At 39.7% G+C, this 13,368-nt stretch overlaps 1 protein-coding gene across 1 annotated transcript in view; it reads right to left on the reverse strand.

Annotated features, from left to right (window-relative positions):
• The window catches only part of brinp1 (bone morphogenetic protein/retinoic acid inducible neural-specific 1), a 133,745-nt gene that overhangs the window by 69,449 nt on the left and 50,928 nt on the right, over positions 1 to 13,368 (reverse strand). The window lies entirely within an intron of this gene.

Raw genomic sequence — 13,368 nt, forward strand, 5'->3', positions numbered from 1 at the left:
ACTTGATGCTTGTGCAGAGAACCAGTACACATCCAATCATGCAGTATATGGTCGAATCTGTCAGATAATTAAGACTGGAACATTTGAATAATTAATGACACTCCCAGATTTGAAAATTGATGTTAGAGTTAAGATTTCAGCAAAGCAAAATCATGCGCATCCTGGAAGAGTCTGATGATTCAGATGTGCATCAGCAGTTTTCTGTTGTGCACATTTATCCGTCTGACAAATGGATTTCACTTTCCTGTCTTGCGTTGAGCGTCTTTGATTGTGTAAGTATGTTTTTCATTTGAATTACCCAAGTCCACTTTCTGTAAAATGCTCCAAGAAAAACAAAATGTGCACCAAAACCCGATTCTACCAACCAATTAAACAAATTCCTCAAACTGCCCATCACATCACTCTTCTTCTTTTGGTTTGCAGTTAAAAAAAACAATATACTTAACAGCATGAATGTTCAAAACATGCTGTGAAATATTTGTTAGATGTTCATGATGTTTGCTTTAGTACCCGCTGAGGCACTTATTCAGAGAACATTTCTACAGACAGACATTACTGCTGCTGTTCTGTTACTCTGAGGGCTGCAGAAAAAAACAAGTAACCCTGCCAGAGGCTAAAAACAGGAGTCTGGAATCCACCTAGCATATACTGGGATTTATTCTGTACAGAGATGCATGCTAATTAAGTGTTGTGAATTCAGACCATCGATTGTTTTCAAAGTAGCTAGAATGTACGAGGCAAGGACTGGTTTTTGTTGTTTTCTTGGTTGTAAGAATGCTAATTATAATCGAAAATACAGTCTATTGTTGGATTTATTGTTATTAAGTGTTTTATTGGTCATTTTATTTTGTTTTGATGAAGGTGTTGCTTTAAGTAACTGTAGCTTTAAGAGAGCACGTCGTGGCACATTTCCCTCATTGAGCTGAGAGCTGTGTAGGATCGACTAGCTGTGGAGTCACACGGTTTATATACCGTGTCCTTGTCGGTGTTTGTGTCTGAACTTATGCTGTTTGGATTCAGTGTCATCCTGTGGATTCTATGCTTGTGACACTTTGGTATAAAAGTTTTTTTATTTCCTTTTTTAACAGGAACACATGCAGTAAACATTGCTTCAGTTAAATACAAAGTAGATTCCATGCATAAAAGTTTGTAGCCTTGGCTAATTTGCAACCCCTCTCCCTTGTTTAGGATTAAAACAGAATTATTAGAGTAAAATAAATACAAATACAGACATTTTAAACTCAATACAAACAAGAGACTAAATAAAATTAAACAGTAAAACCATTATTCTAAAAGTGCTCACAAACTTCAGTTTCAGCCACTGTTTTACTTGTGTCTTAAAAACCTTGAACTCTGTCAGTTTTTTTTATTTCAGATGGTAATGTGTTCCAGAGGTGTGTTCCTCATACTGAAAAAGATGATTGATCACATGTAGTTCTGCGTTTTTGGTGCTCCACATTTTCCACCTGATATAGCTCTTGTTCTGATTACACTGTTCAGTCTGCTCACTAGCTGACATATTGTTGCTTACAAAGGCCTTGGAGGGGATGATAGCTTCGGGATGCACCAGGGGGACACGACTACCAGCTAGCTTTCAATTTTTGTCAGTAACATGGATAATTCAGCATATTTGTGTTTGTCTGTGAAAGAAACATTCATTTTCTTCGTCATCTGTTCTCTCTGTCGGTCAGAAACGCTTCTATTTCCATATGGATTGAGCACATTCTCAAACACAGATATCAAACATTTGTATATAGGTGTGTGTTGATCCCTTCTCACTACTGGATGTGTGAAACATATGCTCACATGTTACCTAAAAAATGTGACTTTGCATCCATACATACATACATACAGATGGTGCAAATACAGACAAATCAACACTGTTGAGAAGAGATTATTCAGTCTATAGACGGGAGGGGAGAAATGTTATTTCCTAATTGCTGACTGATTGTTTTAAAAGCATTCGCTCAGAATTGGATTTAGATTGAATTAAGATATATGATTGATGCAGACTTTGGGATATAAATGATGAGACCAATTACAGTAAGTGTTCGACTTTTAGTGAAACAAAAGCTCTATTGATAAAGAGGGAAACAAAAGGCTTGATATTCTAAAGCCTGTTGTAATTGAAATATACAAAGTCAATATCAACCACACGCACACACACACACACACACACACACACACACACACACACACACACACACACACACACACACACACACACACACACACTTGGAAATCAACTGAGCCATTATTTTGCTATTTAGCCATTAAGTAACAACAAAGAAAATAAACACAGTGTAGCAAATTCTACTTCTTCCTGTCTGATAAAATGATTGACTGACTTGAATGAATAAGTACATTTACACTGCAATTAACCACGCAGTTTCCTTCATTGCTGAAAAAGTGAAGCCAATGCGCAAGTGCAAAAAAAGTGCAGTTCTTTAAGGCCTTGTGTCCACCAAACGTTCTTTTTTTTTTCTGAGGCCCAGCGTCTTATTTCAATCGTTTTCAATGAGGAGAGAGCGTTAAGCAGCAGCATGCGGCTTCCTGGAGAAAAGGCGCAGAGCCCAGCATCTTTCTTTCTGAGTGCTCCGTCTTTCCACTTTCTAGAAGGCGCTGTTGAAGTCACCTGCACTCTTTTCTAAATGTAGGATAAACCCCTGTTTTTCTGCCCCATGTCTATCAAAGTCTGTTTGTATTTTGTTCAATTCACCTGTCTTACATCACCCAGAATCCCACCCCATGGTCTGCTTAGATGTTGTTACAAATGCCGTCATGATTTCTCCAGCATCGTCGACACTTTTTCGTACTTTGATCTCTGCTGTTTCTGGCCTCTTTATTCCCCTACACTATAAAAACATCAGACGTCAAAGTTATCGCAGACTTACTTAAGCCAAGGTTGAACGTATTTTAAGGATCTTCTTAATATGAAATATGAACTGCTTCATATTATAACCTGATAAACGATTTAAAAAAGATTTTAGCTAAACAGAAGGCAGAGCTGGATTTCTGTGCTTCCAAACAATTAAGTTGACCCTCTCCCTAATGCTGTGCGTACCATCGTACCATGAAACTTTATAAATATGTGAAAAAAAAACATCTTAAAAGCAATTATTAAAGATTGTGGTTTACCCACAATTAGCGACATGCACATGGTTTTTATTTTCTACGTGTAGTCGAGTTCATTGGAATTGCACTAAATAACCCTTAGTTTTGTAAAGGTTTGTTCAAGAGATTGTTTTACAGCTTTATCCAAACTATCTAAAGTGGTTATTTCATTTAAAAAAGTAAGCAATGCAGATAAAAGCTGCAGTGCCTTTATAACAGCTTCATCCTCTTAAGTCTTTTCCTCTACAGGCCTCCAGGGCTCCTCATAACGATTTAGTCATGAATAGGTGGGTCCCCTCAAATTGATCCCCGGTTACTTCTTTTGAATTCTCTGACACGTAGTCAGCGATGTGTCAGTCTGCCCGAGCGCTGCTTGACAGCAGCACTTTTTAATTCTCCATTCAGCACTCTAAATTAACATTTAAAGTTGAATTTTTCTTTCTGCCGGAGCACACTTACGTAATCGGCAACATCTCGGAGGTAATATCTTGACGACTCACTCAAAGAAGAGGTTATCGAGCACAATCAAAGAGCAGTAAGAACTGAGCGTGTACTATCAGAGTGCTTATATAATACCTGTATAGGACTTTACAACTGACTGGGAGGGCCCTCTTTTTCTATTCTCTATCTAATCACATACAGCATCTTTTTTTTCTTCTTCACTCTAGCCAGATATTCAATAAATGTTTCATGGCAGATTTGCAGAATCTTTCTTTTGTGAACTTTGCAAATTCTGAATTCTGCAAAGACACAGGTACTAATCTAGCGGGACGGGGCCCGCTGCCTGATCTAGTACATGCTGATTCAGCTTCCACATAAGGAGGTACACGTTGCTGTTATTTCTGAAATCTAGAGCAAACATTCAAGCCAGCAGAGCTTTTAGATTTGCAGCCATGTACCAAAAATGTCTCCCTTTTCATGCTTTGCCCAGCACTCTCACTTTAAAAAAAACCCTCCCTCTTTTTCGATATCACATCACTTCCATTGAATTCTCCCCTTGGCTCCGTCACTGCCAACTATTGTATAAAACTTTATATGGCGGCCATATGTACTCGGGGCCTCATGCCCCAGATTAAGCATGCCAGCAGATGGAACCTGCGACATGATTCAGTGCTCGACTCTGCAGCTCCAAGACCAGTTTAATGACCTATCAGAAGAAGTTAAGAGGAGATAAATGGCGTCGCAGCTGCAGGGAGGGAGGGAAATGGGAGCGCAGGTGATTATTGCTTTATGGTGTTCGAGTAACTGGTGTGGGAGGGCCGGTACATTACAATTGCCTGTGTGGAAAGTGAGTCTGTGACCAATAGACAATGCAGGATACATGATACAGAGGTTAAAGGGCGTAAAGACTTATGAATACTTCTTTTTAAAATAGAACAGACGGTCTTCATATGGTGATATTCTGTGGGCAGGGGTGCAACTGGGGCACTGACCTGTGCAGGGTCACTGACCTGTGCAGGAGAAGGCATAAAGTTTGTGTACACACACATGAAAGAATTCTAGATTCTGATATATATCCGACATACATACAAACTAATATGGATAGGAAATTCATTGTTGCAATCAAACAGCCAGCTCCCGCACATCTTCCGTAAATCAGAACGAGACCGTTTTTCATTAGAGATCATTTAAACGAATAAATGTACCCTTGGCTAAAGGGTTTTAAAATGAAGTGGGAGAACAATCATGTCTGAGGACATGGATGATGAAATATTCCCTTTTCACATTTAACTTTCTCATCATGTGGATACAGAGAAAATGGAAAATACATATTAAAATGTGTAATAAAAGAGAGCTCTGGGGAACTGAAGGTACGTCTGTCAAAGTCAACACCTGAGTAATAAAGCAGCGCTGCTTTCATTCGCTTTGGAAAGACTGACATGAAGTGGGTACAATGTCTGTGATACACTCCTGTCCCTGGTAGAGCCAAATCCCAGAGAACGCCTATGAACACACTTGAAAGTCGTCTTTTGAAGATGCAAAAATGCAACATGAAAGTTAGACCGGCAGAACGAAAACAAATTAAAAATTGAACAGAACGCATTCACACATTTCTGCCCCGTGTCAGGATTTTATGATCCTCGGATTAATTGATGTTTACAAGGGGGCGTGACGATTGATTCGCCGCATCATTGCACCCACTGTAAATTATCCCAATTCAACTGGCTCAATCTGGGAAAATGAAATAAACAGGGTGAATTACTGTGCTTTTAGTAATAATCGTCTTGAATTGATAAGAAGTTGATACTGCTTTAGTGAAAAAAAGATTAAAACTCCAAAGTTGTCCTCCATTAGATTTTCATGAAATCAAACTTGTTCTCTTTATACTTCTATAGAGCGGGGTTCTCTTTTAAAAACCCAAAAAACATGAGCTGAGTAAAAAAAAAAAAATCTAGTTCAGTTGGAGTGTAGTGTAAAATATTTGCAGATTTGTCCATAAATTGAAAACAGAAGAAAACAGTAACTACACTATGTACAAAGAATAAACCAAACAAGCAGCAGTTCCACATTAACTCAACAACATACAACAAAAAGCAAACAAGTGAAATCCTTAAGGGGAACAACATTTTTTTTAAACCCTGTAGCCCCTCCAAGTGGGCGTTATGAACACATAACTTTTTTTGTAAGATTTATTTTTGGGCTTTTTGTCCCTTTATTGTAGAGATAGGATCGTAGATAGAGTCAGAAATCAGACAGAGAGAGAGTGAGGAAAGACAGGCAGGAAGGAGGAGCCACAGGTCGGATTTAAACCTGGGTCGCCCTCTTGGAGGACTATAGCGTCCATACTAGGGGCCCACACACTTCAAGATCAAGATTAATTTAATTTTCTCACTAGTGATTTGTCTTTGGCTCTTCACCCGTGCTGCGGCCATAAGCCTGAGGCAGCCAGGGTCGCAACAGAGCAGCGCCACTACTGGTGCCCCATTAATACATAAACTTTTAACCAAAACTGATTTTCTTCCCATTTACAGCATTTTGAGATTCCACCTTCAGACACATTTTGCACATTAAATACACATCTTACTCCAAATCACAAAACATAGATATTGAGATGAGTCATAAAACGATCAAAACTGTTGTAAAAATGCATTGATGTGATAGTAAATGTGTGCGAGATTGGACTATTTAACAGGCAGAAATGGGACACAGTTGGGCCACCAAAACACTCAGTCGGGACATGGCAGGGTTGTATGCAGCGCACCTTCAGGTTAGAGGACATAAACTTGTTTGAATGTGTGTGAGCTACCTGCAGTCAGTGACAGAGCCGCTACATTACATATATGATCAGTAGTTTTTTTCTTCCCTGTAATATCCATTCAGTGTGTTTCGATTCATTGAATAACATCTGGTTGGATTTTATGGTTAGAGAAATTTTTCAGTTCACATTATGTACTCAGAGACATAATGTGGCATTATGACTCATGGTATGGATGTAATCCAATGCTACTATCTCATCTCACTGATATCAGCCTATCTGTTTACTCTCCTAATGATGTAACCAGCTGCATTATGTTTATGTAACTGTTACTTCCTACTGACCCTGCTTCACATTAAAATCACTCAACTGGGAGTTACAAAGTGGCTCTTATTGTGAAATAGTCCTATACAGTGACACAGTAAAAGACACTTATTGTTACCTGGGTTAGTGCTAACTACATGGAAACTGTGTTTTTGACAGTGCAGCTGCTAAAGAAGTGTTTGCCACCCCTAAGAATTCTGGGAGCTGTAGTTTTTAACCACACAGTGCACTGCATGGAGTGTAAATTCCTGTTTATTTCAACTTCCACAGCAATTAATTGTGACGGTTACTGCCGGAAATCCCACTTTTCATGCAGTGGCTCTCCGTAACAGAGTTTGCAGCTACAGACTACAGCAGGCTGTTACGTTACTGACGATACATTTATAAAACTGTTGCCACCCGTAACCACCAGCTGATATCTGTATGACACAGACACGGTGAGAGGAAACTGAGAAAAATTGCTTTTCTGTGGATCCATGCGGGCCGAATCATGGGCGTCTGATTTTTTTTCTACAACGTTAAGGCGGAGGGCGTGTGCTGTTAAGGCGGCCACCTTAACTACAACGCTACAATTCTACAATTCACTTAGCAGACACTTTTATCCAAAGCGACGTACATCAGAGAGTAAGTACAACACAAGCAAGGATCTAGAAAAAAGGGAACAATGTCAGTAAGAGCAAACGATCAGCTTTGAGTCCAATTGGACACACAGGTGCTGACAGGAAGTGACCAGAGGCAAAGCACAACATTGACGGCAGTTCTTGAGAGTTCTAATCAGTATAGAAACCATCTTATAAGTCGTCGTTATCAAACAAAAACCATCATCATCATCAATAATATGGAGACCATCATCATTAAGTTAGTAGGTATTCATGAAAGATCTGGGTCTTTAGCTTTTTCTTAAAGCTGAAGAGGGACTCAAATGGAGTTTGGAAGTTCATTCCACCACCGGGGGGCGACAGAGGAGAAGAGTCTAGTCAGAGACTTAGGACCCTGTTGTGAAGGTTGGATCAGACGCCTTTCATTGGCAGAGCGTAGTAGGTGGGAGGGAGTGTAGACCTGGATCAGAGAGTTGAAGTTAGGAGGAGACGTTTTTGTCGCTGTTTTGTAAGCGAGCAGCAGAGTTTTAAATTTGATGCGAGCAGTAACTGGGAGCCAGTGTAAGGAGATACAAAGCTATAAAGCACTGCAGGAAATATTGCTTGTAAATCTCTTAACCGTTAGTGATATTAGAGAAAATCAGTGGCATATGCGCATAATGGTTAGTTTATCTAGTTTTTTCATTCTTTTGACACTCAAAACTTCTCATTTTGCACAATTTGAAGGTGTTATCATTTTTTTTCTCCAAGTGTAGCTATGGCGTGTCACCATGCCTCCCAGCCAGCATGTTGTGTGCTTCAATTAGAGCCGGGCTCTGTATTGACATTCAGCGAATATTCCCCTGAGCTCTGACAGGGGCAGGAAACGACCATCATACAGTGTGTCACCACAGGCACACTGTTGATCCCGGGCGCCGGAGCCGAGATTAAAAAACCCTGAGAGAGCATGACAGACATTCAGGGGAGGAAGTGTGGCCGCACGGAGGGAAGGGGAGGCACAGCTTGTTGGAAGACAATCTCTGACTAATTGAGTGGAAAAAACGTGTCGGTGGGCGCCTCATAGATGACATCGAGAGGCAATAAAAGCAGGAGTGACAGTCACTTACAGAACTTGTCATACTTGGCTTTGTGTTTTCCTCTGTCCTCCTCAAACGTCTGAACAGTCAAATACAACACAAGAAGACGTTGTTCAGTTACATCTTGACCTTTGTCAGTCTGTGGTTATAAAAAAAAATAAAAAAAAATGAATACCTGACAACACCAAGAAAAAAAAAGCCTGAACCATTTTCTCTTCGATTGATGCACACAAACAACCATTTATGATGAAACAAAGGGAATAAAAACGTAACACCTAGCTATAAAACATGAGTGTTATCAAAACAGCCGCGCTTCATTTGAAGCAGACGAGGCGTTGTCACAAAGGGCAGCAGTTCAGCACGAGGCGAATCACAAAAAGATTTAAAGGATGCACCTTCATAGGAAGAACACAAAAGCACCAACAAAGCAGGACAAAATTAATCTCTTATTTCTTCGTCTTTTTCTTGGTGTTCAGTTCTTTGGGTGGATGCAGGGCAGACACTCAGCACGGTGTGTTTCATGATAAATCAGGACACTATTACTGATGCAGCTTGGCTCACATGTATATCTGCATTGAATATACAATGTTTGCTTTGGGAATATTCAACTGATAAAATACTGGGGCTCCATGTACATGATGTAAATAATGAAATAACACCATGGTTACGGCAGGCATGTCTTCTGGTACGATCTCTCTCTCTCTCTCTCTCTTCCCTGTTTCACCCAAGTCTTAACCCCAGAAACTTGTTTTTAAAGACAGCCTTGATTTTGGTGCCCCCTATGGACAAGACCACACAACTTTTCTCTGCTGACTTTATTCTGTTCCTTTTTTAAAAGGTCCAATATGTAAGCTATCTACTCAATTAAATCATAAAATGACCCTACTATATCATCAGATATTATGGAAACCTGCTGTGTTGAAGTGCTGGCTTCTCTGAAAACAATGCAGCTGCCAGTATGTCCTCCTTCCTATCTGACTCCTAACCCCCGGGCAGCAGCTTCAGGCATTAACAATAACAATATAGAAATAACAGGTAATGTCACTGATGTTCTTGCTTGCTTTTATAGGTCATACAAATATATCACTATTAATTTAAGTGTGTTTCATAACCAGCTAAAAACTCTTTGCAGGAGCTTTAAGGAAGTTAAGGACAAGTCTGTACCTCTTGTCTAATGACTCTTTAAATTGCAATATCTAATAATAGCTCAGAGTTGTTGAATTTATGCAATATTGCCAATGGGAAGTTGCAGACTCCTGATTCAGAATTGACCTAAACGTACAGTTCTTCTACTTTTTGAAGAGTACAGCGTATGATAATCTAACCTTGTACGACATATAGGAGAACACAGACAAGGGGAATCCACCGCTCGTGTTCTGTATACACTCTGCTCATAATGATTCCTTTTCTACAAAGACGCTGTCAGAGAGTTGATGATTCAACCCTGTTGTAATTTCTGTAGCTGCAGTTTATGTTGTACTGAGTTACATCACTCCCCAGCAGTAGAAACAGTTTTTTTTTCTCATAGTAAGCCTGTCTATCACACACAAATGAAATTAAGTGTGCAATGGAAAATTAAAAAATGTTGGCAATATTAAATATGTAATATTTCGACAGCTTTGATGCTGTAATAAAACAGCAATACAGGTTTCATACTGAGAAGGGAAATCTGCGCTAACTTGTTAGGCCGAAGGAGTCACATCTGTTCACTGACATTTCCAAAGACAGAGGAAGGATTTCAGCATCTGTTTGGCGCTCGTTCAACAACATCACTGATTGATTAACGGGGTGTGACATTTAATTATCAGAGCTGTAATCAATAGCAAACCTGACCAAAGGAAATGTGAATCAAAAGGCGTTAGAAAACAAGTCCCTTACCCGTTTGATTAATTATAGATGAGTGTGACTCATAAAAAGCTACACGTGTTAATGTCATACAATTTTAAAACATTTAAAAAAAATCTTTGTACTGCAAAAGAAATACCCCGAATGAACCTTCCTGTATTTTTAGCCCCGAGGTTTTAATTTATAGATAAAGATGCAATATTCATCGAGCTGAGAGTCTCACTGTATACAAGGATACAATATTCATCCTGCCGAAGTCACACCAAATGTTTAATTCAGAGCTACATTATTTTTGTAAGCCTCCACAGCCATGGGGCAAACCAGACACGGCACTTCCTTCAGCTGCCTTCAAATTCATTCCGCGGGCGGTCAGTTTCTTCATATCACCTTTCACACGATACATGTTTCATACCTGGTGAGTCAGTCGGTTTTGCTATTCTTGCCCATATTCCCATGAGGCATATTTGAATTTACAAAGGATTAGATGGGAGAAGAGCTTATAGTTGCCGTTCATTGTTGTGTATACATTTGGCTTTGCATGAATATGAAACCTTACCAAGGCCCGACTGATATTGGATTTTTGGGGCCGATATTGATATTGGGGAGAAAAAAATATCCAACACAGATTTATCAGCCGATATCTTTCTTAGATCTATGCTAGATCTGTAGAGATCGATAAATATAGATACACACATTTATAACATAGACAAGATGATCACTCAACTGGAAAGTAACTGCACATGTATATTCATCACCGCTTGACACTCTGGAGAGTGATAATGTTTTTTTTGTCGTGTGCTACATGACTGGTGAATAAATCTAGTAATATCTGCGCATATTTGCGATAAAATTAGCCATTACAGATAGTCACTGGACATGCTAATATCGGCCGATATTATCAGCTGGCTGATTTATTGGTCGGGTTTGTGTTTGTCTTTATCTAATACAAAGACATAAACAGCCCAAATGTTAAAATCTATGAAGAAGGGGCACCGAAGTGTTTATGTCACACGCTCCATGTACAGAGGCTATAGTCCTCATCGCAGAGGCTGTAGGTGCATGTCATCCCCCGCTCTTTACTCCCACCATTTCCTGTCTCCCTACAGCGGTTCTATCCAATAAAGGCTAAAAAAAAGTCCAAAAATATAACCTTAAAAATCAAGGGACAATATTTAGTTTCCTCCAACACGATTGAACTTGTTTTCAAAGTGCCTGTGAACGCAACGCTTCACTGTAAAAAGCTGTGTGTGTGTGTGTGTGTGTGTGTGTGTGTGTGTGTGTGTGTGTGTGTGTGTGTGTGTGTGTGTGTGTGTGTTCGGGGCCACTCATGTGGTTTTGGTGATTTGTCTGCTCCTCCTTATGCGAGAGAGGAACAGACAGCATCCTTTTTCATGCTCTGATGAACGATGAACCTTTCATTTTTAGTCATTTGTTCCACTACTTGTTTGTCGGGGATGACTTGACTAATACGTCAATTGCTGGTTGAAAAGGATACAACACAACAACAGCTTTTTGAACTATCTACTTTAGAGAAATTTATTGTCACACAACAAAATACTCCCGAGGGTAACGGGCCATTTCCGACAACAAATCAAAAGGAGCTGCGACGGGAATGGCTGTCTATCTGATCCTTGCTCTAAAAGTTTAAATCAGCTCCGGCTGAGCCCAAATGTGTTTGCATGGCAGCTTCATGCTAACAGGGAAGCGATTTATGTGCCCTTATTGGCATTGCCAGTATAAGCCTCTGTTTTTTTGTAGTTATTTTCAGTTCAGTCTGTCCATCTCCCTGTTCGTCTGTCTCTTTGCATCTATCCATTTTCCCTCTTCTTGTCTCTCCCTCATTTCACTTTCTTGTCCAGGGGGTTTAAGGGCAGATGGCTGTCCACCTTTGAGTTTGGTTTAGCTCGATATGTTTGCCTGTTTAAAGGATGTTTGTCAATTATGAAGACTTACAGAAAATACAGAAAGATACCCAAACGAGAGAAGGTATTTTTGCTAAATAACATCTTCCTTTCTGGTCACGGCAGATGGCTGTCCACCGATGATTCTTGTTCTACGTGAGGTGTCTGTCTGTACAGAGGCGTTTCTAGTCAACACACATGGCAGGCAACTGCTTGGGGCCCCAGTCCAGTAGGGGGCTCCTGAGGGTTCACAAACTTAAACCGAAGAAGTTGCCCAAAATGTGCAAATTTTGCAATGACAGCACTCACTCTCACTGCCCTGCTAAGCGTTGCATGAGTGCAGTGAAAACCAAAGCTTGTCAAAGAAAGTACACAAAGAAAAATGAAGATGAGTAAGCGTTGGGACACTCACAGACATAGCGGTGATGAACGCTGGTTTAAGGGCCCCCCCGAATGATTTTAGCCTAGGACCCCACAAGACTCTAGAATCACTACTGTATATGTAAAAAGGAAGTCTATTTTTTGCTGCCATGTGCTTGAGGTTTTGATGGATTAATGGTTCTCCTATTCATTATATATTTTCAAGAGTTGCCTTATATGTTAAGTGTCATAAAAATATTGCTGTAATTTGACGTAGTAAAAATACTGGTTTCAATGGCTTGATGGATTGAAAAAAAACTATCAAAGCACATACTTAATCACAACTCCATTAGATTGTTCACAGTGTTTCTATTTATGAAACTGCTTTAACATAATATTGTGACACAGAGAGAACGCTTATGCTAATGAGCTTCTGTTCTGATTAGCATAAACATAATGATCCATCAAAAAAAAAAAAAGTCATATAAAACAAACAACAATGACAAAAGCACTGGCCTCTTAAATCTGCTCTCAGTTAAAGCAAACTTTGACAAGGGTGGATCTCTATGGAATTATGGATGTTTGGAAATCGGGAAGTAGATTCTTAAAATAAGCATCAGATTAGTTTGCAGGAGTGAAGATGAATCATATCACCCTCTGTGTTGTATTTACATAGGTACTCTATTCTGTGATTCATTTATATCACTTGGGGGGGGCGGCTGTGGCGCAGTTGTCTCTTGTCTCAGAGTCGGTTGTCTCTTAACCAGAAGGTTAAGAGACCCAAGCTCCGGCGGCTACATGTCCAATGATTCCTTGTCCGATGTTTGCTCATTTTTATGGTAAAAGAGAGGTGAGGCAGTGTGGGATGCTAGAGAGGTGACAACGTCTATTGTGTATTGTGTCTCAAACTGTAAATTAAATAAACATGAAGTAATGATTAGAGCAACTTAATA

This window comes from Labrus bergylta, chromosome 17 (assembly GCF_963930695.1).
Source record: "Labrus bergylta chromosome 17, fLabBer1.1, whole genome shotgun sequence".
In the NCBI taxonomy this organism is placed as follows: Eukaryota; Metazoa; Chordata; class Actinopteri; order Labriformes; family Labridae; genus Labrus; species Labrus bergylta.